Source organism: Scyliorhinus torazame, chromosome 4, assembly GCF_047496885.1.
Source record: "Scyliorhinus torazame isolate Kashiwa2021f chromosome 4, sScyTor2.1, whole genome shotgun sequence".
Classification (NCBI taxonomy): domain Eukaryota; kingdom Metazoa; phylum Chordata; class Chondrichthyes; order Carcharhiniformes; family Scyliorhinidae; genus Scyliorhinus; species Scyliorhinus torazame.
Genome location: NC_092710.1, coordinates 73,868,946 through 73,887,558, shown reverse-complemented (window position 1 = coordinate 73,887,558; position 18,613 = coordinate 73,868,946). Strand labels below are relative to the sequence as shown.

The following is an 18,613-nucleotide window of genomic DNA, read 5'->3' as shown; positions in this document are numbered from 1 at the left end:
CCCTCTGACAGTGCAGCACTCCCTCAGTACTGACCCTCTGACAGTGCAACGCTCCCTCAGTACTGACCCTCTGTCAGTGCAGCACTCCCTCAGTACTGACCCTCTGACAGTGCAGCACTCCCTCAGTACTGACCCTCAGACAGTGCAGCTCTCCCTTAGTACTGACCCTCTGACAGTGCAGCACTCCCTCAGTACTGAACCTCTGACGGTGCAGCACTCCCTCAGTACTGACCCTCTGACAGTGCAGCACTCCTTCAGTACTGACCCACTGACAGTGCAGCACTCCCTCAGTACTGACCCGCTGACAGTGCAGCAATACCTCAGTACTGACCCTCTGACAGTGCAGCACTCCCTCAGTACTGACCCTCTGACAGTGCAGCACTCCCTCAGTATTGGCCCTCTGAAAGTGCAGCACTCCCTCAGCACAGACCCTCTGACAATGCAGCACTCCTTCAGTACTGACCCGCTGACAGTGCAGCAATCCCTCAGTACTGACCCTCTGACAGTGCAGCACTCCCTCAGTACTGACCTTCTGTCAGTGCAGCACTCCCTCAGTACGGACCCTCTGACAGTGCAGCTCTCCCTCAGTACTGACCATCTGACAGTCCAGCACTCCCTCAGTACTGACCCTCTGACAGTGCAGCGCTCCCTCAGTACTGACCCTCCGACAGTGCAGCACTCCCTCAGTACCAATCGTCTGACAGTGCAGCGCTCCCTCAGTACTGACCCTCTGACAGTGCAGCACTCCCTCTGTACTGACCCTCTGACAGTGCAGCACTCCCTCAGTACTGACCCTCTGACAGTGCAGCACTCCCTCAGTACTGAACCTCTGACAGTGCAGCACTCCCTCAGTACTGACTCTCTGACAGTGCAGCACTCCCTCTGTACTGACCCTCTGACAGTGCAGCACTCCCTCAGTACTGACCCTCTGACAGTGCAGCACTCCCTCAGTACTGACCCTCTGACAGTGCAGCACTCCCTCTGTACTGACCCTCTGACAGTGCAGCACTCCCTCAGTACTGACCCTCTGACAGTGCAGCACTCCCTCAGTACTGAACCTCTGACAGTGCAGCACTCCCTCAGTACTGACTCTCTGACAGTGTAGCGCTCCCTCAGCACTGACTCTCTGACAGTGCAGCACTCCCTCAGTACTGACCCTCCGACAGTGGAGCACTCCCTCAGTACGGACCCTCTGACATTGCAGCACTCCCTCAGTACTGACCCTCTGACAGTGCAGCACTCCCTTACTTCTGAACCTCTGACCGTGCAGCACTCCCATAGTACTGACCCTCTGACAGTGCGGCACTCCTTCAGTACTGACCCTCTGACAGTGCAGCACTCACTCAGTACTGACCCTCTGACAGTGCAGCACTCCATCAGTACTGACACACTGAGAGTGCCGCACTCCCTCAGTACTGACCCTCTGAAAGTGCAGCACTCACTCAGTACTGACCCTCTGACAGTGCAGTACGCCCTCAGTACTGACCCTCTGACAGTGCAACACTCCCTCAGTACTGACCCTCTGACACTGCAGCACTCCTTCAGTACTGACCCTCTGATAGTGCAGCACTCACTCAGTACTGACCCTCTGACAGTACAGTACGCCCTCAGTACTGACCCTCTGACAGTGCAACACTCACTCAGTACTGACCCTCTGACACTGCAGCACTCCCTCAGTACTGACCCTCTTACAGTGCAGCACTCCCTCAGTACTGACCCTCTGACAGTGCAGCACTCCCTGAGTACTGACCATCTGACAGTACAGCACTCCCTCAGTACTGACCCTCTGAAATTGCAGCACTCCCTCAGCACAGACCCTCTGACATTGCAGTGCTCCCTCAGTACTGCCCCTCTGACAGTGCAGCACTCCCTCAGTACTAACCCTCTGACAGTGCAGCACTCCCTCAGTACAGACTCTCTGACAGTGCAGCCCTCTCTCAGTAGACTCTCTGACAGTGCAGCACTCCCTCAGTACTGACCCTCTGACAGTGCAGCACTCACTCAGTACTGACCCTCTGACAGTACAGTACGCCCTCAGTACTGACCCTCTGACAGTGCAACACTCCCTCAGTACTGACCCTCTGACACTGCAGCACTCCCTCAGTACTGACCCTCTTACACTGCAGCACTCCCTCAGTACTGACCCTCTGACAGTGCAGCACTCCCTGAGTACTGACCATCTGACAGTACAGCACTCCCTCAGTACTGACCCTCTGAAATTGCAGCACTCCCTCAGCACAGACCCTCTGACATTGCAGTGCTCCCTCAGTACTGCCCCTCTGACAGTGCAGCACTCCCTCAGTACTAACCCTCTGACAGTGCAGCACTCCCTCAGTACAGACTCTCTGACAGTGCAGCCCTCTCTCAGTACAGACTATCTGACAGTGCAGCACTCCCTCAGTACTGACCCTCTGACAGTGCAGCACTCACTCAGTACTGACCCTCTGACAGTGCATTACGCCCTCAGTACTGACCCTCTGACAGTGCAACACTCCCTTAGTACTGACCCTCTGACACTGCAGCACTCCCTCAGTACTGACCCTCTTATAGTGCAGCCATCCCTCAGTACTGACTCTCTGACAGTTCAGAACTCCCTCAGTACTGACCCTCTGACATTTCGGTGCTCCCTCAGTACTGACTCTCTGACAGTGCGGCGCACACTCAGTACTGACTCTCTGACAGTGCAGCAGTACCTCAGTACTGACCCTCCGACAGTGGAGCACTCCCTCAGTACTGACTGTCTGACAGTGCAGCAGTCCCTCAGTACTGACCCTCTGACAGTGCAGCACTCCCTCAGTACTGACTCTCTGACTTTGCAGCGCTCCCTCAGTACTGACTCTTTGACTGTGCGGCGCCCCCTCAGTACTGACCCTCTGACAGTGCAGCACTCCCTCAGTACTGACCCTCTGACAGTGCAGCACTCCCTCAGTACTGACCCTCTGACAGTGCAGCACTCCCTCAGTACTGACCCTCTGACAGTGCAGCGCTCCCTCAGTACTGACCGTCTGACAGTGCAGCACTCCCTCAGTACTGACCCTCTGACAGTGCAGCGCTCCCTCAGTACTGACCCTCTGACAGTGCAGCACTTCCTCAGTACTGACTGCCTGACAGTGCAGCACTCCCTCAGTACTGACCCTCTGACAGTGCAGCATTGCCTCAGTACTGACTCTCTGACAGTGCAGCACTCCCTCAGAACTGACCGTCTGACACTGCAGCACTCCCTCAGTACTGACCCTCTGACAGTGCAGCGCTCCCTCAGTACTGACAATCTGACAGTGCAGCACTCCCTCAGAACTGACCGTCTGACACTGCAGCACTCCCTCAGTACTGACCCTCTGACAGTGCGGCACTCCCTCAGTACTGACCCTCTGACAGTACAGTACGCCCTCAGTACTGACCCTCTGACAGTGCAACACTCACTCAGTACTGACCCTCTGACACTGCAGCACTCCCTCAGTACTGACCCTCTTACAGTGCAGCACTCCCTCAGTACTGACCCTCTGACAGTGCAGCACTCCCTGAGTACTGACCATCTGACAGTACAGCACTCCCTCAGTACTGACCCTCTGAAATTGCAGCACTCCCTCAGCACAGACCCTCTGACATTGCAGTGCTCCCTCAGTACTGCCCCTCTGACAGTGCAGCACTCCCTCAGTACTAACCCTCTGACAGTGCAGCACTCCCTCAGTACAGACTCTCTGACAGTGCAGCCCTCTCTCAGTAGACTCTCTGACAGTGCAGCACTCCCTCAGTACTGACCCTCTGACAGTGCAGCACTCACTCAGTACTGACCCTCTGACAGTACAGTACGCCCTCAGTACTGACCCTCTGACAGTGCAACACTCCCTCAGTACTGACCCTCTGACACTGCAGCACTCCCTCAGTACTGACCCTCTTACAGTGCAGCACTCCCTCAGTACTGACCCTCTGACAGTGCAGCACTCCCTGAGTACTGACCATCTGACAGTACAGCACTCCCTCAGTACTGACCCTCTGAAATTGCAGCACTCCCTCAGCACAGACCCTCTGACATTGCAGTGCTCCCTCAGTACTGCCCCTCTGACAGTGCAGCACTCCCTCAGTACTAACCCTCTGACAGTGCAGCACTCCCTCAGTACAGACTCTCTGACAGTGCAGCCCTCTCTCAGTACAGACTATCTGACAGTGCAGCACTCACTCAGTACTGACCCTCTGACAGTGCATTACGCCCTCAGTACTGACCCTCTGACAGTGCAACACTCCCTTAGTACTGACCCTCTGACACTGCAGCACTCCCTCAGTACTGACCCTCTTATAGTGCAGCCATCCCTCAGTACTGACTCTCTGACAGTTCAGAACTCCCTCAGTACTGACCCTCTGACATTTCGGTGCTCCCTCAGTACTGACTCTCTGACAGTGCGGCGCACACTCAGTACTGACTCTCTGACAGTGCAGCAGTACCTCAGTACTGACCCTCCGACAGTGGAGCACTCCCTCAGTACTGACTGTCTGACAGTGCAGCAGTCCCTCAGTACTGACCCTCTGACAGTGCAGCACTCCCTCAGTACTGACTCTCTGACTTTGCAGCGCTCCCTCAGTACTGACTCTTTGACTGTGCGGCGCCCCCTCAGTACTGACCCTCTGACAGTGCAGCACTCCCTCAGTACTGACCCTCTGACAGTGCAGCACTCCCTCAGTACTGACCCTCTGACAGTGCAGCACTCCCTCAGTACTGACCCTCTGACAGTGCAGCGCTCCCTCAGTACTGACCGTCTGACAGTGCAGCACTCCCTCAGTACTGACCCTCTGACAGTGCAGCTCTCCCTCAGTACTGACCCTCTGACAGTGCAGCACTTCCTCAGTACTGACTGCCTGACAGTGCAGCACTCCCTCAGTACTGACCCTCTGACAGTGCAGCATTGCCTCAGTACTGACTCTCTGACAGTGCAGCACTCCCTCAGAACTGACCGTCTGACACTGCAGCACTCCCTCAGTACTGACCCTCTGACAGTGCAGCGCTCCCTCAGTACTGACAATCTGACAGTGCAGCACTCCCTCAGAACTGACCGTCTGACACTGCAGCACTCCCTCAGTACTGACCCTCTGACAGTGCGGCACTCCCTCAGTACTGACCCTCTGACAGTGCAGCACTCCCTCAGCACTGACCCTCTGACAGTGAAGCACTCCCTCAGTACTGACCCTCTGACAGTGCAGCACTCCCTCAGTACTGACACTCTGACCGTGCAGCACTCCCATAGTACTGACCCTCTGACAGTTCAGCACTCCTTCAGTACTGACCCTCTGACAGTGAAGCGCTTCCTCAGTACTGACCCGCTGACAGTGCAGCACTCCCTCAGTCCTGACCCTCTGACAGTGCAGCATTCCCTCAGTACTGACCCTCTGACAGTGCAGCACTCACTCAGTACTGACCCTCTGACAGTGCAGTACGCCCTCAGTACTGACCCTCTGACAGTGCAACACTCCCTCAGTACTGACCCTCTGACACTGCAGCACTCCCTCAGTACTGACCCTCTTACAGTGCAGCACTCCCTCAGTACTGACCCTCTGAAAGTGCAGCACTCCCTCAGTACTGACCATCTGACAGTACAGCACTCCCTCAGTACTGACTCTCTGACAGTTCAGCACTCCCTCAGTACTGACCCTCTGACATTTCGGTGCTCCCTCAGTACTGACTCTCTGACAGTGCAGCAGTATCTCAGTACTGACCCTCCGAGAGTGGAGCACTCCCTCAGTACTGACTCTCTGACAGTGCAGCAGTCCCTCAGTACTGACCCTCTGACAGTGCAGCACTCCCTCAGTACTGACTCTCTGACTTTGCAGCGCTCCCTCAGTACTGACTCTCTGACAGTGATGCGCTCCCTCAGTACTGACTCTCTGAAAGTGCAGCAGTCCCTTAGTTATGACCCTCCGACAGTGGAGCACTCCCTCATTACGGACCCTCTGACAGTGCAGCACTCCCTCAGTACTGACCCTCTGACAGTGCAACGCTCCCTCAGTACTGACCCTCTGACAGTGCAACGCTCCCTCAGTACTGACCCTCTGACAGTGCAGCACTCCCTCAGTACTGACTCTCTGACAGTGCAGCACTCCCTCAGTACTGACCCTCTGACAGTGCAGCACTCGCTCAGTACTGACCCTCTGAAGGTGCAGCGCTCCCTCAGCACAGAAACTCTGACAGTGCAGCGCTCCCTCTGTACTGCCCCTCTGACAGTGCAGCACTCCCTCAGTACTGACTCTCTGAAAGTGCAGCAGTCCCTCAGTTCTAACCCTCCGACAGTGCAGCACTCCCTCAGTAATGACTCTCTGACAGTCCAGCACTCCCTCAGTACTGACCCTCTGACAGTGCAGCACTCCCTCAGTACTGACCCTCTGACAGTGCAACGCTCCCTCAGTACTGACCCTCTGACTGTGCAGCACTCCCTCAGTACTGGCCCTCTGACAGTGCAGCACTCCCTCAGTACTGACCCTCAGACAGTGCAGCGCTCCCTTAGTGCTGACCCTCTGACAGTGCAGCACTCCCTCAGTACTGAACCTCTGACCGTGCAGCACTCCCTCAGTACTGACCCTCTGACAGTGCAGCACACCCTCAGTACTGACCCTCTGACAGTGCAGCACTCCCTCAGTACTGACTCTCTGACCGTGCAGCTCTCCCTTAGTACTGACCCTCTGACAGTGCAGCACTCCCTCAGTACTGAACCTCTGACCGTGCAGCACTCCCTCAGTACTGACCCTCTGACAGTTCAGCACTCCTTCAGTACTGACCCTCTGACAGTGCAGCACTCCCTCAGTACTGACCCGCTGACAGTGCAGCACTCCCTCAGTACTGACCCGCTGACAGTGCAGCACTCCCTCAGTACTGACCATCTGACAGTCCAGCACTCCCTCAGTACTGACCCTCTGACAGTGCAGCGCTCCCTCAGTACTGCCCCTCTGACAGTGCAGCACTCCCTCAGTACTGAACCTCTGACAGTGCAGCCATCCCTCAGTACTGATCCTCTGACAGTGCAGCACTCCCTCAGTACTGACCCTCTGACAGTGCAGCGCTCCCTCAGTACTGACTCTCTGACAGTGCAGCGCTCCCTCAGCACTGACTCTCTGACAGTGCAGCACTCCCTCAGTACTGACCCTCCGACAGTGGAGCACTCCCTCAGTACGGACCCTCTGACAGTGCAGCACTCCCTCAGTACTGACCCTCTCACATTGCAGCATTCCCTCAGTACTGACCCTCTGACAGTGCAGCGCTCCCTCAGTACTGACCCTGACAGTGCAGCACTCCCATCGTACTGACCCTCTGACAGTGCGGCACTCCTTCAGTACTGACCCTCTGACAGTGCAGCGCTCCCTCAGTACATACCCTCTGACAGTGCAGCACTCCCTCAGTACTGACCCTCTGACAGTGCAGCACTCCCTCAGTCCTGACCCTCTGAGAGTGCAGCGTTCCCTCAGTACTGACCCTCTGACAGTGCAGCACTCCCTCAGTACTGACCCTCTGACAGTGCAGCACTCCCTCAGTCCTGACCCTCTGAGAGTGCAGCGTTCCCTCAGTACTGACCCTCTGACAGTGCAGCACTCCCTCAGTACTGACCCTCTGACAGTGCAGCACTCCCTCAGTACTGACCCTCTGACAGTGCAGCACTCCCTCAGTCCTGACCCTCTGAGAGTGCAGCGTTCCCTCAGTACTGACCCTCTGACAGTGCAGCACTCCCTCAGTACTGACCCTCTGACAGTGCAGCACTCCCTCAGTCCTGACCCTCTGAGAGTGCCGCACTCCCTCAGTACTGACCCGCTGACAGTGCAGCACTCCCTCAGTCCTGACCCTCTGAGAGTGCAGCGTTCCCTCAGTACTGACCCTCTGACAGTGCAGCACTCCCTCAGTACTGACCCTCTGACAGTGCAGCGCTCCCTCAGTACTGACCCTCTGACAGTGCAGCACTCCCTTAGTACTGACCCTCTGACAGTGCAGCACTCCCTCAGTCCTGACCCTCTGACAGTGCAGCGCTCCCTCAGTACTGACCCTCTGACAGTGCAGCACTCCCTCAGTCCTGACCCTCTGAGAGTGCAGCGTTCCGTCAGTACTGACCCTCTGACAGTGCAGCACTCCCTCAGTACTGACCCTCTGACAGTGCAGCACTCCCTTAGTACTGACCCTCTGACAGTGCAGCACTCCCTTAGTTCTGAACCTTTGACCGTGCAGCACTCCCATAGTACTGACCCTCTGACAGTGCGGCACTCCTTCAGTACTGACCCTCTGACAGTGCAGCGCTCCCTCAGTACATACCCTCTGACAGTGCAGCACTCCCTCAGTACTGACACACTGAGAGTGCCGCACTCCCTCAGTACTGACCCGCTGACAGTGCAGCACTCCCTCAGTTCTGACCCTCTGAGAGTGCAGTGCTCCCTCAATACTGCCCCTCTGACAGACTAGCACTCCCTCAGTACTAACCCTCTGAAAGTGCAGCACTCCCTCAGTACTGAGCCTCTGACAGTGCAGCCCTCCCTCAGTACTGACTCTCTGACAGTGCAGCACTCCCTCAGTACTGACCCTCTGACAGTGCAGCACTCCCTCAGTACTGACCCTCTGACAGTGCAGCACTCCCTCAGTACTGAACCTCTGACCGTGCAGCACTCCCTCAGTACTGACCCTCTGACAGTGCAGCACTCCTTCAGCACTGACCCTCTGACAGTGCAGCACTCCCTCAGTACTGACCCACTGACAGTGCAGCAATACCTCAGTACTGACCCTCTGACAGTGCAGCACTCCCTCAGTACTGACCCTCTGACAGTGCAGCACTCCCTCAGTACTGACCCTCTGAAAGTGCAGCACTCCCTCAGCACAGACCCTCTGACAATGCAGCACTCACTCAGTACTGACCCGCTGACAGTGCAGCAATCCCTCAGTACTGACCCTCTGACAGTGCAGCACTCCCTCAGTACTGACCCGCTGACAGTGCAGCAATCCCTCAGTACTGACCCTCTGACAGTGCAGCACTCCCTCAGTACTGACCCTCTGACAGTGCAGCACTCCCTCAGTACTGACCCTCTGACAATGCAGCACTCCTTCAGTACTGACCCGCTGACAGTGCAGCAATCCCTCAGGACTGACCCTCTGACAGTGCAGCACTCCCTCAGTACTGACCCTCTGAAAGTGCAGCACTCCCTCAGTACTGACCCTCTGACAGTGCAGCGCTCCCTCAGCACTGACTCTCTGACAGTGCAGCACTCCCTCAGTACTGACCCTCCGACAGTGGAGCACTCCCTCAGTACGGACCCTCTGACAGTGCAGTACTCCCTCAGTACTAACCCTCTGACATTGCAGCATTCCCTCAGTACAGACTCTCTGACAGTGCAGCACTCCCTCAGTACTGACCCTCTGACAGTGCAGCACTCCCTTAGTACTGACCCTCTGACAGTGCAGCACTCCCTTAGTGCTGAACCTCTGACCGTGCAGCACTCCCATAGTCCTGACCCTCTGACAGTGCGGCACTCCTTCAGTACTGACCCTCTGAGAGTGCAGCACTCCCTCAGTACTGACCCTCTGACAGTGCAGCACTCCCTCAGTACTGACCCTCTGACAGTGCAGCTCTCCCTCAGTACTGACTCTCTGACAGTGCAGCTCTCCCTCAGTACTGACCCTCTGACAGTGCAGTACGCCCTCAGTACTGACCCTCTGACAGTGCAACACTCCCTCAGTACTGACCCTCTGACATTGCAGCCCTCCCTCAGTACTGACCCTCTGACAGTGAAGCACTCCCTCAGTACTGACCCTCTGACAGTGCAGCACTCCCTCAGTACTGACACTCTGACCGTGCAGCACTCCCATAGTACTGACCCTCTGACAGTTCAGCACTCCTTCAGTACTGACCCTCTGACAGTGAAGCGCTTCCTCAGTACTGACCCGCTGACAGTGCAGCACTCCCTCAGTCCTGACCCTCTGACAGTGCAGCATTCCCTCAGTACTGACCCTCTGACAGTGCAGCACTCACTCAGTACTGACCCTCTGACAGTGCAGTACGCCCTCAGTACTGACCCTCTGACAGTGCAACACTCCCTCAGTACTGACCCTCTGACACTGCAGCACTCCCTCAGTACTGACCCTCTTACAGTGCAGCACTCCCTCAGTACTGACCCTCTGAAAGTGCAGCACTCCCTCAGTACTGACCATCTGACAGTACAGCACTCCCTCAGTACTGACTCTCTGACAGTTCAGCACTCCCTCAGTACTGACCCTCTGACATTTCGGTGCTCCCTCAGTACTGACTCTCTGACAGTGCAGCAGTATCTCAGTACTGACCCTCCGAGAGTGGAGCACTCCCTCAGTACTGACTCTCTGACAGTGCAGCAGTCCCTCAGTACTGACCCTCTGACAGTGCAGCACTCCCTCAGTACTGACTCTCTGACTTTGCAGCGCTCCCTCAGTACTGACTCTCTGACAGTGATGCGCTCCCTCAGTACTGACTCTCTGAAAGTGCAGCAGTCCCTTAGTTATGACCCTCCGACAGTGGAGCACTCCCTCATTACGGACCCTCTGACAGTGCAGCACTCCCTCAGTACTGACCCTCTGACAGTGCAACGCTCCCTCAGTACTGACCCTCTGACAGTGCAACGCTCCCTCAGTACTGACCCTCTGACAGTGCAGCACTCCCTCAGTACTGACTCTCTGACAGTGCAGCACTCCCTCAGTACTGACCCTCTGACAGTGCAGCACTCGCTCAGTACTGACCCTCTGAAGGTGCAGCGCTCCCTCAGCACAGAAACTCTGACAGTGCAGCGCTCCCTCTGTACTGCCCCTCTGACAGTGCAGCACTCCCTCAGTACTGACCCTCTGACAGTGCAGCACTCCCTCAGTAATGACTCTCTGACAGTCCAGCACTCCCTCAGTACTGACCCTCTGACAGTGCAGCACTCCCTCAGTACTGACCCTCTGACAGTGCAACGCTCCCTCAGTACTGACCCTCTGACTGTGCAGCACTCCCTCAGTACTGACCCTCTGACAGTGCAGCACTCCCTCAGTACTGACCCTCAGACAGTGCAGCGCTCCCTTAGTGCTGACCCTCTGACAGTGCAGCACTCCCTCAGTACTGAACCTCTGACCGTGCAGCACTCCCTCAGTACTGACCCTCTGACAGTGCAGCACACCCTCAGTACTGACCCTCTGACAGTGCAGCACTCCCTCAGTACTGACTCTCTGACCGTGCAGCTCTCCCTTAGTACTGACCCTCTGACAGTGCAGCACTCCCTCAGTACTGAACCTCTGACCGTGCAGCACTCCCTCAGTACTGACCCTCTGACAGTTCAGCACTCCTTCAGTACTGACCCTCTGACAGTGCAGCACTCCCTCAGTACTGACCCGCTGACAGTGCAGCACTCCCTCAGTACTGACCCGCTGACAGTGCAGCACTCCCTCAGTACTGACCATCTGACAGTCCAGCACTCCCTCAGTACTGACCCTCTGACAGTGCAGCGCTCCCTCAGTACTGCCCCTCTGACAGTGCAGCACTCCCTCAGTACTGAACCTCTGACAGTGCAGCCATCCCTCAGTACTGATCCTCTGACAGTGCAGCACTCCCTCAGTACTGACCCTCTGACAGTGCAGCGCTCCCTCAGTACTGACTCTCTGACAGTGCAGCGCTCCCTCAGCACTGACTCTCTGACAGTGCAGCACTCCCTCAGTACTGACCCTCCGACAGTGGAGCACTCCCTCAGTACGGACCCTCTGACAGTGCAGCACTCCCTCAGTACTGACCCTCTCACATTGCAGCATTCCCTCAGTACTGACCCTCTGACAGTGCAGCGCTCCCTCAGTACTGACCCTGACAGTGCAGCACTCCCATCGTACTGACCCTCTGACAGTGCGGCACTCCTTCAGTACTGACCCTCTGACAGTGCAGCGCTCCCTCAGTACATACCCTCTGACAGTGCAGCACTCCCTCAGTACTGACCCTCTGACAGTGCAGCACTCCCTCAGTCCTGACCCTCTGAGAGTGCAGCGTTCCCTCAGTACTGACCCTCTGACAGTGCAGCACTCCCTCAGTACTGACCCTCTGACAGTGCAGCACTCCCTCAGTCCTGACCCTCTGAGAGTGCAGCGTTCCCTCAGTACTGACCCTCTGACAGTGCAGCACTCCCTCAGTACTGACCCTCTGACAGTGCAGCACTCCCTCAGTACTGACCCTCTGACAGTGCAGCACTCCCTCAGTCCTGACCCTCTGAGAGTGCAGCGTTCCCTCAGTACTGACCCTCTGACAGTGCAGCACTCCCTCAGTACTGACCCTCTGACAGTGCAGCACTCCCTCAGTCCTGACCCTCTGAGAGTGCCGCACTCCCTCAGTACTGACCCGCTGACAGTGCAGCACTCCCTCAGTCCTGACCCTCTGAGAGTGCAGCGTTCCCTCAGTACTGACCCTCTGACAGTGCAGCACTCCCTCAGTACTGACCCTCTGACAGTGCAGCGCTCCCTCAGTACTGACCCTCTGACAGTGCAGCACTCCCTTAGTACTGACCCTCTGACAGTGCAGCACTCCCTCAGTCCTGACCCTCTGACAGTGCAGCGCTCCCTCAGTACTGACCCTCTGACAGTGCAGCACTCCCTCAGTCCTGACCCTCTGAGAGTGCAGCGTTCCGTCAGTACTGACCCTCTGACAGTGCAGCACTCCCTCAGTACTGACCCTCTGACAGTGCAGCACTCCCTTAGTACTGACCCTCTGACAGTGCAGCACTCCCTTAGTTCTGAACCTTTGACCGTGCAGCACTCCCATAGTACTGACCCTCTGACAGTGCGGCACTCCTTCAGTACTGACCCTCTGACAGTGCAGCGCTCCCTCAGTACATACCCTCTGACAGTGCAGCACTCCCTCAGTACTGACACACTGAGAGTGCCGCACTCCCTCAGTACTGACCCGCTGACAGTGCAGCACTCCCTCAGTCCTGACCCTCTGAGAGTGCAGTGCTCCCTCAATACTGCCCCTCTGACAGACTAGCACTCCCTCAGTACTAACCCTCTGAAAGTGCAGCACTCCCTCAGTACTGAGCCTCTGACAGTGCAGCCCTCCCTCAGTACTGACTCTCTGACAGTGCAGCACTCCCTCAGTACTGACCCTCTGACAGTGCAGCACTCCCTCAGTACTGACCCTCTGACAGTGCAGCACTCCCTCAGTACTGAACCTCTGACCGTGCAGCACTCCCTCAGTACTGACCCTCTGACAGTGCAGCACTCCTTCAGTACTGACCCTCTGACAGTGCAGCACTCCCTCAGTACTGACCCGCTGACAGTGCAGCAATACCTCAGTACTGACCCTCTGACAGTGCAGCACTCCCTCAGTACTGACCCTCTGACAGTGCAGCACTCCCTCAGTACTGACCCTCTGAAAGTGCAGCACTCCCTCAGCACAGACCCTCTGACAATGCAGCACTCACTCAGTACTGACCCGCTGACAGTGCAGCAATCCCTCAGTACTGACCCTCTGACAGTGCAGCACTCCCTCAGTACTGACCCGCTGACAGTGCAGCAATCCCTCAGTACTGACCCTCTGACAGTGCAGCACTCCCTCAGTACTGACCCTCTGACAGTGCAGCACTCCCTCAGTACTGACCCTCTGACAATGCAGCACTCCTTCAGTACTGACCCGCTGACAGTGCAGCAATCCCTCAGTACTGACCCTCTGACAGTGCAGCACTCCCTCAGTACTGACCCTCTGAAAGTGCAGCACTCCCTCAGTACTGACCCTCTGACAGTGCAGCGCTCCCTCAGCACTGACTCTCTGACAGTGCAGCACTCCCTCAGTACTGACCCTCCGACAGTGGAGCACTCCCTCAGTACGGACCCTCTGACAGTGCAGTACTCCCTCAGTACTAACCCTCTGACATTGCAGCATTCCCTCAGTACAGACTCTCTGACAGTGCAGCACTCCCTCAGTACTGACCCTCTGACAGTGCAGCACTCCCTTAGTACTGACCCTCTGACAGTGCAGCACTCCCTTAGTGCTGAACCTCTGACCGTGCAGCACTCCCATAGTCCTGACCCTCTGACAGTGCGGCACTCCTTCAGTACTGACCCTCTGAGAGTGCAGCACTCCCTCAGTACTGACCCTCTGACAGTGCAGCACTCCCTCAGTACTGACCCTCTGACAGTGCAGCTCTCCCTCAGTACTGACTCTCTGACAGTGCAGCTCTCCCTCAGTACTGACCCTCTGACAGTGCAGTACGCCCTCAGTACTGACCCTCTGACAGTGCAACACTCCCTCAGTACTGACCCTCTGACATTGCAGCCCTCCCTCAGTACTGACCCTCTGACAGTGAAGCACTCCCTCAGTACTGACCCTCTGACAGTGCAGCACTCCCTCAGTACTGACACTCTGACCGTGCAGCACTCCCATAGTACTGACCCTCTGACAGTTCAGCACTCCTTCAGTACTGACCCTCTGACAGTGAAGCGCTTCCTCAGTACTGACCCGCTGACAGTGCAGCACTCCCTCAGTCCTGACCCTCTGACAGTGCAGCATTCCCTCAGTACTGACCCTCTGACAGTGCAGCACTCACTCAGTACTGACCCTCTGACAGTGCAGTACGCCCTCAGTACTGACCCTCTGACAGTGCAACACTCCCTCAGTACTGACCCTCTGACACTGCAGCACTCCCTCAGTACTGACCCTCTTACAGTGCAGCACTCCCTCAGTACTGACCCTCTGAAAGTGCAGCACTCCCTCAGTACTGACCATCTGACAGTACAGCACTCCCTCAGTACTGACTCTCTGACAGTTCAGCACTCCCTCAGTACTGACCCTCTGACATTTCGGTGCTCCCTCAGTACTGACTCTCTGACAGTGCAGCAGTATCTCAGTACTGACCCTCCGAGAGTGGAGCACTCCCTCAGTACTGACTCTCTGACAGTGCAGCAGTCCCTCAGTACTGACCCTCTGACAGTGCAGCACTCCCTCAGTACTGACTCTCTGACTTTGCAGCGCTCCCTCAGTACTGACTCTCTGACAGTGATGCGCTCCCTCAGTACTGACTCTCTGAAAGTGCAGCAGTCCCTTAGTTATGACCCTCCGACAGTGGAGCACTCCCTCATTACGGACCCTCTGACAGTGCAGCACTCCCTCAGTACTGACCCTCTGACAGTGCAACGCTCCCTCAGTACTGACCCTCTGACAGTGCAACGCTCCCTCAGTACTGACCCTCTGACAGTGCAGCACTCCCTCAGTACTGACTCTCTGACAGTGCAGCACTCCCTCAGTACTGACCCTCTGACAGTGCAGCACTCGCTCAGTACTGACCCTCTGAAGGTGCAGCGCTCCCTCAGCACAGAAACTCTGACAGTGCAGCGCTCCCTCTGTACTGCCCCTCTGACAGTGCAGCACTCCCTCAGTACTGACTCTCTGAAAGTGCAGCAGTCCCTCAGTTCTAACCCTCCGACAGTGCAGCACTCCCTCAGTAATGACTCTCTGACAGTCCAGCACTCCCTCAGTACTGACCCTCTGACAGTGCAGCACTCCCTCAGTACTGACCCTCTGACAGTGCAACGCTCCCTCAGTACTGACCCTCTGACTGTGCAGCACTCCCTCAGTACTGACCCTCTGACAGTGCAGCACTCCCTCAGTACTGACCCTCAGACAGTGCAGCGCTCCCTTAGTGCTGACCCTCTGACAGTGCAGCACTCCCTCAGTACTGAACCTCTGACCGTGCAGCACTCCCTCAGTACTGACCCTCTGACAGTGCAGCACACCCTCAGTACTGACCCTCTGACAGTGCAGCACTCCCTCAGTACTGACTCTCTGACCGTGCAGCTCTCCCTTAGTACTGACCCTCTGACAGTGCAGCACTCCCTCAGTACTGAACCTCTGACCGTGCAGCACTCCCTCAGTACTGACCCTCTGACAGTTCAGCACTCCTTCAGTACTGACCCTCTGACAGTGCAGCACTCCCTCAGTACTGACCCGCTGACAGTGCAGCACTCCCTCAGTACTGACCCGCTGACAGTGCAGCACTCCCTCAGTACTGACCATCTGACAGTCCAGCACTCCCTCAGTACTGACCCTCTGACAGTGCAGCGCTCCCTCAGTACTGCCCCTCTGACAGTGCAGCACTCCCTCAGTACTGAACCTCTGACAGTGCAGCCATCCCTCAGTACTGATCCTCTGACAGTGCAGCACTCCCTCAGTACTGACCCTCTGACAGTGCAGCGCTCCCTCAGTACTGACTCTCTGACAGTGCAGCGCTCCCTCAGCACTGACTCTCTGACAGTGCAGCACTCCCTCAGTACTGACCCTCCGACAGTGGAGCACTCCCTCAGTACGGACCCTCTGACAGTGCAGCACTCCCTCAGTACTGACCCTCTCACATTGCAGCATTCCCTCAGTACTGACCCTCTGACAGTGCAGCGCTCCCTCAGTACTGACCCTGACAGTGCAGCACTCCCATCGTACTGACCCTCTGACAGTGCGGCACTCCTTCAGTACTGACCCTCTGACAGTGCAGCGCTCCCTCAGTACATACCCTCTGACAGTGCAGCACTCCCTCAGTACTGACCCTCTGACAGTGCAGCACTCCCTCAGTCCTGACCCTCTGAGAGTGCAGCGTTCCCTCAGTACTGACCCTCTGACAGTGCAGCACTCCCTCAGTACTGACCCTCTGACAGTGCAGCACTCCCTCAGTCCTGACCCTCTGAGAGTGCAGCGTTCCCTCAGTACTGACCCTCTGACAGTGCAGCACTCCCTCTGTACTGACCCTCTGACAGTGCAGCACTCCCTCAGTACTGACCCTCTGACAGTGCAGCACTCCCTCAGTTCTGACCCTCTGAGAGTGCAGCGTTCCCTCAGTACTGACCCTCTGACAGTGCAGCACTCCCTCAGTACTGACCCTCTGACAGTGCAGCACTCCCTCAGTCCTGACCCTCTGAGAGTGCCGCACTCCCTCAGTACTGACCCGCTGACAGTGCAGCACTCCCTCAGTCCTGACCCTCTGAGAGTGCAGCGTTCCCTCAGTACTGACCCTCTGACAGTGCAGCACTCCCTCAGTACTGACCCTCTGACAGTGCAGCGCTCCCTCAGTACTGACCCTCTGACAGTGCAGCACTCCCTTAGTACTGACCCTCTGACAGTGCAGCACTCCCTCAGTCCTGACCCTCTGACAGTGCAGCGCTCCCTCAGTACTGACCCTCTGACAGTGCAGCACTCCCTCAGTCCTGACCCTCTGAGAGTGCAGCGTTCCGTCAGTACTGACCCTCTGACAGTGCAGCACTCCCTCAGTACTGACCCTCTGACAGTGCAGCACTCCCTTAGTACTGACCCTCTGACAGTGCAGCACTCCCTTAGTTCTGAACCTTTGACCGTGCAGCACTCCCATAGTACTGACCCTCTGACAGTGCGGCACTCCTTCAGTACTGACCCTCTGACAGTGCAGCGCTCCCTCAGTACATACCCTCTGACAGTGCAGCACTCCCTCAGTACTGACACACTGAGAGTGCCGCACTCCCTCAGTACTGACCCGCTGACAGTGCAGCACTCCCTCAGTCCTGACCCTCTGAGAGTGCAGTGCTCCCTCAATACTGCCCCTCTGACAGACTAGCACTCCCTCAGTACTAACCCTCTGAAAGTGCAGCACTCCCTCAGTACTGAGCCTCTGACAGTGCAGCCCTCCCTCAGTACTGACTCTCTGACAGTGCAGCACTCCCTCAGTACTGACCCTCTGACAGTGCAGCACTCCCTCAGTACTGACCCTCTGACAGTGCAGCACTCCCTCAGTACTGAACCTCTGACCGTGCAGCACTCCCTCAGTACTGACCCTCTGACAGTGCAGCGCTCCCTCAGTACATACCCTCTGACAGTGCAGCACTCCCTCAGTACTGACCCTCTGACAGTGCAGCACTCCCTCAGTCCTGACCCTCTGAGAGTGCAGCGTTCCCTCAGTACTGACCCTCTGACAGTGCAGCACTCCCTCAGTACTGACCCTCTGACAGTGCAGCACTCCCTCAGTCCTGACCCTCTGAGAGTGCAGCGTTCCCTCAGTACTGACCCTCTGACAGTGCAGCACTCCCTCAGTACTGACCCTCTGACAGTGCAGCACTCCCTCAGTACTGACCCTCTGACAGTGCAGCACTCCCTCAGTTCTGACCCTCTGAGAGTGCAGCGTTCCCTCAGTACTGACCCTCTGACAGTGCAGCACTCCCTCAGTACTGACCCTCTGACAGTGCAGCACTCCCTCAGTCCTGACCCTCTGAGAGTGCCGCACTCCCTCAGTACTGACCCGCTGACAGTGCAGCACTCCCTCAGTCCTGACCCTCTGAGAGTGCAGCGTTCCCTCAGTACTGACCCTCTGACAGTGCAGCACTCCCTCAGTACTGACCCTCTGACAGTGCAGCGCTCCCTCAGTACTGACCCTCTGACAGTGCAGCACTCCCTTAGTACTGACCCTCTGACAGTGCAGCACTCCCTCAGTCCTGACCCTCTGACAGTGCAGCGCTCCCTCAGTACTGACCCTCTGACAGTGCAGCACTCCCTCAGTCCTGACCCTCTGAGAGTGCAGCGTTCCGTCAGTACTGACCCTCTGACAGTGCAGCACTCCCTCAGTACTGACCCTCTGACAGTGCAGCACTCCCTTAGTACTGACCCTCTGACAG

General features: G+C 56.8%; 1 protein-coding gene across 1 annotated transcript in view; it reads right to left on the bottom strand.

The window, feature by feature from the left end:
• Positions 1–18,613, bottom strand: part of LOC140410303 (A disintegrin and metalloproteinase with thrombospondin motifs 4-like) — a 406,325-nt gene that overhangs the window by 289,019 nt on the left and 98,693 nt on the right. The gene's annotated exons all lie outside the window — the stretch shown is intronic.